This window comes from Magnolia sinica, chromosome 14 (genome assembly GCF_029962835.1).
Source record: "Magnolia sinica isolate HGM2019 chromosome 14, MsV1, whole genome shotgun sequence".
Classification (NCBI taxonomy): Eukaryota; Viridiplantae; Streptophyta; class Magnoliopsida; order Magnoliales; family Magnoliaceae; genus Magnolia; species Magnolia sinica.
Genome location: NC_080586.1, coordinates 10,951,340 through 10,961,221, shown reverse-complemented (window position 1 = coordinate 10,961,221; position 9,882 = coordinate 10,951,340). Strand labels below are relative to the sequence as shown.

Sequence of the window (9,882 nt, the reverse complement as noted above, 5' to 3'; positions counted from 1 at the left end):
AAATTTATACAATTATGCCTCCATTAATCATATGAATTCCAAAACAAAACAATACTTACCCTAGATATGAAGTTAGCTAGAATCTTAATTTTTTAATCCATTACATCCTTGAGTTCAGAGACCTAATCAAAATTTAGAATAGTTATAACCCAATATCCTTAGGTGCTTCGTGACACTAGTCTAACTTTGAGAAATATGCATGTTCCCTATCCTAACTCCTTTCAATCATCCCAAGAATATGAAATCTCTAGTTATCTCATTTTTTTTATGACATTTCTTCTTTTATCATCATATCCTCATTATTATAGACCACCCTTAGATGAAGATTCCCATCGGGTTTGCTTCATAACCTAAGGTATCGTACTTGTAATGGTAACAGTAATGGATACTTAGGTATTCTTACTCCGAATTACTGACACGATTGTTATGGTCATTGCATTCATGCTCTATAATAAAAATTTCTTTTTTTTCATCACTCTCTTCTTTTTTTTCCTTTAATATTCTCTCTTTTAAACATATATCAATGGTACTAGTTCATTCAACCTTGTTTGAATCAAAAGTTGTTATTTTAGTTCACATATCATATTCCTCACTTAGTTAGCTAGGGTGTATTGTGAATTCAGTACATCAAATTACAACTCACTTTAAACTAGTGATTAGATAATTGAACTCAAGTTTATAATTTTCAGTTGTCAGATTTCTGACTACTATCAACCTAGATTAGGTATTAAATTTGCCTTTGGAATTCGCAAAATATCATGTTCACATTCTTGTATATAAAAATATTATTTTGAAAATGTTGAAATTTTTTTATTTTTTTGTTCATTTTTTCCATAAACCTAAAAAAAAAATAAACTTAAACCTAATTGAAACCTAAAAATAATAAAAATAATAATAAAATAAACTGAAACTCCCAAAAAAAAAAAACTTACACATGGATGACTATCCACACACCCCAACCTAAAATCTACATTGTCCCCAATGTAATGATAATGTAATGTAGAGAACAATAAAAATAAAAGAAATGGTGGATAGTACCTGCCATGAAAAACTCACCTGCTATGTGACACTAAAAAAATTGAATATGATACAAATCCTACACAAATGCTCCGTCAGACCAGGAGCATCATTCTGAATATTCTGGCTCATGAAGAGGGACGGACTCCTCTCCTAAATGAAAGTTTTCCACATAAGTCTTCAATCTCTGACCATTAACCTTATACACATTGCCATTACGTGGATTCTCAATTTCAACAGCCCCATGAGTATAAACATTCTTCACAATGAAGGGGCCTGTCCATCTTGATCTTAACTTTCCCGGAAAGAACTGGAGACGGGAATTGTACAATAGGACCTTTTGCTGAGGTTCAAAATTCTTCCTCAGGATATTTTTGTCATGAAAAGCTTTGGTCCTCTCTTTGTAGATTTTAGAATTTTCATAGGAGTCTCTCCTCAACTCCTCTAATTCATTTAACTCTAATTTTCTTTGTCCACTTGCTTGATCCATATCAAAGTTTAATTTTTTTATTGCCCAGTAGGCTTTATGTTCCAATTCCACAGGCAAGTGGCAAGCCTTCCCATACACCAATCTGTATGGAGACATTCCAATCGGGGTCTTATAAGCAGTCCTATAAGCCCATAAAGCATCGGATAGTCTGAGGGACCAATCCTTCCTATCTGGCCTTATAGTTTTCTTTAAAATGTGTTTGATTTTTCGATTAGAAATCTCAGCTTGCCCACTCGTTTGTGGGTGGTATGGGGTGCTCACTTTATGCTTGATGCCATATTTCTTCATCAAAGCCTCAAATGTTCTATTGCAAAAGTGAGACCCGCCATCACTAATGATGGCCTTTGGAGTTCCAAATCTAGAAAAAATATTTTCCTTTAGGAATCGTATGACTACTTTGTTGCCATTGGTCCTACTTGAAATTGTATCAATCCACTTGAAAATATAGTCCACACCAACCAATATATAAAGAAATCCAAAAGAAGATGGAAATGGACCCATAAAATCAATACCCCAACAATCAAAAATCTCCAATGGTAAAATTGGGGATAAAGGCATCATGTTGCGCCGGGACACTCTTCCCAACCTTTGACATCTATCACAAGCAACACAGAAAGCATGGGTGTCTTTAAACATGGTGGGCCAGTAAAAACCACATTGCAGAATTTTTGCAGTAGTTTTCTTAGCAGAAAAATGGCCACCACATGCTTCCATGTGACAAAAAGAAATAACACTTCAAACTTCATCCTCTGGGACACAACGTCTAAAAATTTGATCAGTCCCATATTTATATAAATACGGGTCATCCCAGAAGAAGTTCCTAACCTCGGTTTCAAAACGCTTCCTATCTTGTAACTTCCAATGATATGGCATTTTTCCCGTTATAAGATAGTTCACTATATCCGCATACCAAGGTAATTTAGAGATCGCAAATAATTGTTCATCAGGGAAAGTGTCCTGGATATGCATTTCCTCAGTGGAATCATCTAACACCAATCTAGAAAGGTGATCGGCCACTACGTTTTCTACTCCTTTCTTATCTTTTATCTCTAATTCAAATTCTTGGAGTAGGAGGATCCATCTCAAAAGTCTCGGCTTTGCATCTTTCTTAGATAACAAATATTTCAAAGCCGAGTGGTCCGTGAAAATGACTACTTTGGATCCCAGTAAGTAGGACCTAAACTTATCCAAAGCAAAAACTACTGCAAGTAACTCTTTTTCAGTTGTTGAGTAGTTCACTTGGGCCGAGTTTAGAGTTCTACTCGCATAGTGAATAACGTAGGGCCGTTTATCTTTCCTTTGGCCCAAAACAGCCCCTATGGCATAATCACTTGCATCGCACATTAGTTCAAAAGGAAGTGTCCAATCTGGTGGACGCATGATAGGTGCAGTGGTAAGGGATGATTTAATTTTATTAAAAGCACTTGCACACTCATCTGTCCACTTAAATGGAACATCCTTTTGAAGAAGATTAGTCAAGGGTCTAGTAATAACACTAAAGTCCTTGATGAATCTTCTATAAAAACCAGCATGCCCTATAAGTGATCTAATATCTCTAACAGTTCGGGGGATTGGTAGATTAGCTATAATGTCAAGTTTTGAGCGATCTACCTCGATTCCATTTTTGGAGATAACATGGCCCAAAACAATTCCCTTTTGAACCATGAAATGACATTTCTCCCAATTTAAGACAAGGTGTTTCTCTTCACACCTAGATAAGACAAGAGATAAATTGTTGAGGCATTCCTCAAAACTACTCCCAAATACAGAGAAGTCGTCCATGAAAACCTCAAGAAACTTCCCAACCATATTTGAAAAAATACTTAACATACACCGTTGGAAAGTTGCTGGGGCGTTACACAATCCAAATGGCATCCGTTTGAAAGCAAACGTGCCAAATGGACAAGTGAACGTGGTTTTCTCTTGGTCTTCAAGGGCTATCTCTATTTGGTTATATCTAGAATATCCATCAAGAAAACTATAAAAGGAGTGACCTGCTACCCTCTCTAAAACTTGATCAATGAATGGTAGAGGGAAATGGTCCTTCTTTGTGACTTGGTTCAATTTTCTATAGTCAATGCAAACACGCCAACCAGTGGTGACACGTGTTGGTATGAGTTCATTATTAGAATTCTACACAATAGTTATTCCAGATTTCTTTGGGACTACTTGAGTTGGACTCACCCAAACACTATCGGATATTGGGTAGATGATTCCCACATCCAATAATTTGATCACCTCATTTTTTACAACTTCCATCATGTTTGGATTGAGACGCCTTTGAGGTTGTCTAATTGGTTTGGCGTCATCATCGAGGTGGATCCGATGGGTGCATATGGAAGGGCTTATACCCTTGATGTCAGAAATGGTCCAGCCCAAGGCTCCTTTGTGGTCCCTTAGAACTTTCAACAATTTAATCTCTTGATCCTTCTCTAAAAATGAAGAGATCACCACAGGATAAATTTTATTTTCACCCAAGTATACATACTTAAGCTCATTTGGCAGTGGTTTTAAATCAAGCTTTGGAACATTGGTTGGTGATGGTAGAGGTTGCAAGTCCTCGATAGATAGGATTTGAGTGCGCGGTCTCCATTGGCACATACCAATGTCCTGAGTGGTAGTGCTCTCATTATCATCAGAAATTTCAGCAAGCACTTTTTCTAAATCAGAATTTTTCAAGTCTCCAATGACTTGAATCAATTCATCAGTCAGACTAGGTTCTAATTCCTCTTCTTCTATCAAGCAGTCCATGAAATTCAACTCATGGATCTCATTATTATCAATGGACTGCTTACATAGATTGAAAATATTTAGCTCTAGAGTCATGTTACCAAAAGACAAGTTCATCATTCCATTCCTGCAATTTATGATTGCATTTGAAGTTGCTAGGAATGGGCGGCCTAAAATGATGGGAACTTGAGCGCTAGCATTTACACATGGTTCAGTGTCTAGTACAATAAAATTCACGGGGAAGTAGAATTTCTCTACTTGGACTAGCACGTCCTCTAAAATTCCCCTTGGTACCTTAATAGAGCGGTCAGCGAGTTGGAGTGTAATCGTGGTTGGTTTAAGCTCGCCTAACCCCATTTGTTTGTAAACCGAATAAGGTACTAAGTTGACACTTGCACCCAAATCTAACAAAGCATGTTCAATTTGAAAATTCCCAATAATACAAGGAATAGTGGGACTTCCCGGGTCTTTGTATTTGGGTACAACCCTTTGTTGAATTATAGCACTCACTTTCTCAGTAAGGAAGGCCTTTTTGTGCACATTTAATTTCCTTTTTACAGTGCACAAATCCTTGAGATATTTAGCATATGATGGAATTTGTCTAATGGCATCAAGTAGAGGAATATTGACAGTAACCTTTTGGAGCACATCCAACACCTCTTGATATTTCATGGGGACAGTTGGATTCCGAAGTCTAGATGGGAACGAAACTGGAGGCTCATATGACTTAGTCTCTTTATCCTTTTGCTGTTGTGGCTCTTGAACCATAGCCGGTTCATCATTTTCTTGAGACAGTGGCTCATCCTCCGGTATTTCTACTGGTTGCATTATCTTGTTATCGACCTCTTTTCCACTTCTCAAGGTAATGATGGCCTTAGCTTGTTCATGATGTAACTCACTTGGATTTGAGTCTCCAATGAAATGTGTATTTCGAGGGTTTGACACAGGTTGAGAAGGAAGGGTGCCTTTTTCCCTAGCATTTAGTTGAGTCTCAATCCTAGCCACAGCTGTCTTTAATTCCTGATTTGATTGGATTAGAGACTGATTCATTTGAGCTTGAGAGTTAATGAATGTGGTCAATGCATCCTCCACAGATGATCGCTTTGGCGAGGGCACATATGGTGCATTGTTAGGTGCCCCAAAGAAGTTATTTTGTGGAGGCATTTGAGGTGCATTGGGCACATTAATTTGTGGTCCATTCCTCCAACTAAGATTAGGATGGTTACGCCAATTTGGATTGTACGTGTTTCCCAATGGTTGCATAACTGACCTTTGGTAATTATTTATAGCATTTGCTTGATCATGCTCATGCGTGATATTTTGTACAACTGAGATTATTGGACAATCCTTTGTGTCATGGTCTGTACCACCACAAATGCTACAAAAATTACCTAAGGAAGTGTTTGCTTTAACCATATCAATCTTCCTAATTTCCAAAGCTTCGACCTTTCTAGCCAATGCAGCGAATTTTGCATTAAGGTCGTCTTCCTCTCTTAGGACATACATTCCCGCTTTCTCTCTAGGAATGGGTCTAGTTTGGTCTGATTTAGCAGAAACATCCCATGTCTGAGTATTCTCTGCTAACATATCTAGAAAATCCCAAGCCTCATTATGATCTTTATCAAGGAAGGTTCCACCACACATCATCTCTATGAACTGACGGGTATCCATGGTGAGCCCCTTTCGGAAAGCATCAATCACGTGCCATGGTTCATAACCATGATGTGGACAAGTAATTAGAATGTCTTTGAAGCGTTCCCAAGCTTGAAAAAATAGTTCATTCCCCTTTTGGGAGAATGACATGATTTCTTGTTTTAGTGCATTTGTTTTATGCTCAGAAAAGAACTTTTTCAAAAACTCTCTACTTAAGGCTTGCCATGAAGTGATGGTATTAGGTCTTAGAGAGTTTAGCCATGCTTTGGCCCGATCCTTTAGAGAAAATGAGAATAACCTAAGCTTAAGTACATCCCTATTGCCATTGTTTACTTGTAACGTTGCAATTACTTCCTCAAAGTCCTTGAGGTGCAAGTAGGGGCTTTCAGAATCTAAGCCATGAAATTTAGGAATTAATTGAATCACACCTGGTTTAAAATCAATGTTCCCCGTGTGAGCAGGGAACACTATACAAGATGGTAAAGTTGATCTCTCAGGGTGTAAATGTTCACGTAAAGTCCGTGGTTGGTTTAACACATTCCTATGAACTTCATTTTCATCCTCAAGAGGAGGATTATTTTGATTTATAGTTGGATTTGGCAGATTTGGATTTGGATTATCAATTGGGTCTGCCATGGAATCCAAGTGATATTGAGTGCCTCTTCTAAGTGAATGATCAAGGCCTGGAACTAGTCCCCCTTCAGAGGAGAGTCGATTGTTTTGATCCCTACTCCAACGGGACATAAACCATCCACACCACACAACAAATACCACTAATTCAAATCGCAAGTATGATACTTAAAATAAAAATAAAAACTTAAATCAACAACCCAGGTGGCAGAGCCGATCATGAGGGTTCAGTCCACAAAGCAAACTTAAATCAACAACCCAGGTGGCAGAGCCGACCATGAGGGTTCAGTCCACAAAGCAAAATAAATCAACAACCCAGGCGGCAGAGCCGACCATGAGGGTTCAATCCACAAAGCAAAATAAATCAACAACCCAGGCGGCAGAGCCGACCATGAGGGTTCAATCCACAAAGCAAAATAAAAAAAAAATAAAATAAATAAAAGTAAAACTAATGCAAAAATTAAACTATGCTAATATGGAAAATAGATTCAGCGGATGATCTTTGTGATCAAACAGCAACTATAGGACAACCATAGCACTTGGGTGATAAAATCCCAAGCAGGGCAACCTTATGTCATAGTTAGTGCTTGAAAGTCCCAACTGAATTTATTTTCAAAGAAAAAGAAAATAAGAAAAAAAATAAAAAATAAAAAAATAAAAAAATAAAAAAATCTATGGAAAATCTGGAGGGTTTAGAAGAAAACTTACCTTGGCTATCTTGCACATGAGATCCGATCTATCTCGGTCTCTCCAACGGCGCCAAAAACTTGACTGCTTGCCTCCAAGTGCAGAGGTTCATAAGTAATATCCTGTGAATACAGGGTCGATCCCACAGGGAGATGAATTGCGAGAAGGAAAAAATCAAATGCAAAACAAACTAAGTAATAAAAACTAAACTGATGATTTGATTTTTGGATTTTGAATGGATGTAATTCAATTGAATAAAAACACCCAAGCTTCAAAGTTCCACACATAGATTAATGTTCCAAAATCATGATGACTTGGATAACACAACTAGGATCCGAGCACTATGGTCACCTAATCGGAAAATAAAACACTTTAAATATTTTAATAAATGATATAAAAGATTAGAAAATAATAGATTTGCACCATTGACATATATTCTCAAGTGCCAGGTGATTTTAAGTATTCAATATCTATAGGATAATGAATATCAAAGAAATATAACAAGTTGAGAACATCTCCTATCTAGAAATCTGATTAATCTAGGGTAAGCCTATCCATCAATGTAAATCTCATATGATGGAAACATATGGATCTTACAAGAGGATAAAAACAAAACCTAAATAATAGATAATATGCATACACCATTATTCTCATCATTAAAACAATCAATCATCATAATTTAAAGAAATATTAAACCCATGTGCTTCCCTTCTAGCTTGGGCTAGAGGGAACTTAGAAAAACATAATTAAATTGCAGAAATAAAAAGCAACAAGAAAGAAAGAAGAAAAATTGCAAATAAAAAAGATCTAAAAGGAAAGAAACAACTTATAAAACTTTAATAAAACTAAAAAGTCTTTAAAAACCCTAAATATTGCTCTTGAATGCTTCTAATGATGCTTTAGAATGCCCTAGGAGGCCCTATTTATAAGTAGGGAACTCCAAACTTCGTACAAAGTTGAAAACCCTAGAAAACGCCTCAAACATACGTATTTTCCTAAAATAGACTTCTCGCTGCATAGTTCGTTTAAAACAGACTTCCTGCTGCGCAGTTTTCCAAAATAAACTTCACAGCTTCAAAATACACTTTTTTAGGACGATTTCAGGATTCTTCACTTCAAATCTTCGATTCTCTTCATTCCTCGCTTGGTTTTCTTGGATCTTTGGCATGTGAATTCTTCAATCTTGATCTCCTAAGATCCATCCATTGCCTTGGTGAATTTGAGCATCAAATTCTTACTTTTTAACACCTTTTTCAATCCAAGCTTTTAAATTCACCTTACAACACATACATGAGTAAAATAGAATATTAAGATGATTTATGTTCATAAAACCAAGATATAAATGGCGAAAATTATGCAATATTTGAGTCTTAACAGAAAGTACTTAAAAAAATTTAAAAAATAAGGTGATAAAAGGTGAGATTTTTAAAGAAAATGGGTTGAAAGAGGATTTGAGACTTTGGGATTGAGTTCTGAGAAGTAAATAAGGTGTTATGATAGACCCATTGCTTAAGGACGTCTAACTCCAAGTTGGCAAAAAATCTAGGACGTTACATGTGGTTATTTGATTAGTCTGAGATGTTCTGGTTGTTTAAATCCAGGGTGCTATGTTTGTTTTCAAGTCTAGCTCTCTGATGACATATGATGCTTGTCTGTTCTATTTTCTGAATGATAATAAATACCTCTCTTGATTATTGAACTTATATGAAGCTTATATCTGTAAATAGGGTACGTATTAATCTTGTCACAACAACAAATTATCAGATTTCATTATTACATGGAATTGAATGTCAATTTATCAATGAGTGGGAATTGAGGAGGTGAGACTATGAATGTATAACTATCATGGAGAATTTCCATTTTTGCTGAATTATCATCGAATCTTGTAATTTTTTCATACATTTTTATGTACTGGATTGTTTAAAAAATCTGCAGTCAGTTCACAACATGAATGTCTGACTATATTTTTTTATTTTTTTCAGGAAAATATGAGGAAATATTATGTGGTCTTTATGGGAAGAGTTCCAGGCCTTTATGACAGGTGGGAGGATGCAAAAGTGTAGGTTGATCGATACCTAGGATGTAGACATCAGTCGTACCAATTGTACAATGAGGCCGCAACAGTATGGCTTAACTTTCAGGTATGTTATAGGCTTGTTAATTCTGGAAAGAAGAACCATCAGTGGAATGTTTATCCTAATGTTTTGTAACTCATATCAGTCATTCGATTTTCAAATGTTTTTTTTAATTTTTTTTTAAAAATTACTGTAGGCCATAAGGCATAATTACCATTATGAGGGACCTTCTAGGAGATTCGAGTCTGAAGCTCCACGTGCTCATGGTTTGGCTATAGTTGAAGAAAAGTTTGATAAGCTACAAGTCTCCGACGTTGCTGTGCTGGACGTGAAAAGAGATTATTATTGTTCTGCTGATGGTTCCGCTATATTGAAAGTTGTGATAGGGGTGTTGCTTATATATGTAGTAGTCGGCTGGATTGTTTCAAATCTCATCTCATAGGGGAGGGTTAAAACGTCACGGCAGCTAATGGAAGCTCAAAATTGTGCATGGAGATGTCTTTCCCTACTTCATTTTAGATTATGCTATGATCTTACTTAATATGTTTAAAACTTATATTTTGTCTATTTTGTATGGCTGAATTAAAGTTGACATGATCA

The 9,882-nt window shown here is 36.4% G+C and overlaps 1 non-coding gene across 1 annotated transcript; it reads left to right on the top strand.

Moving 5' to 3' along the window:
- The first annotated feature begins 5,951 nt into the window (after window positions 1-5,951).
- LOC131226478 (small nucleolar RNA R71) lies at window positions 5,952-6,058 on the top strand. The gene has a single exon (XR_009161859.1). It is a non-coding gene; the product is annotated as a small nucleolar RNA R71 (small nucleolar RNA).
- Window positions 6,059-9,882: the final 3,824 nt, after the last annotated feature.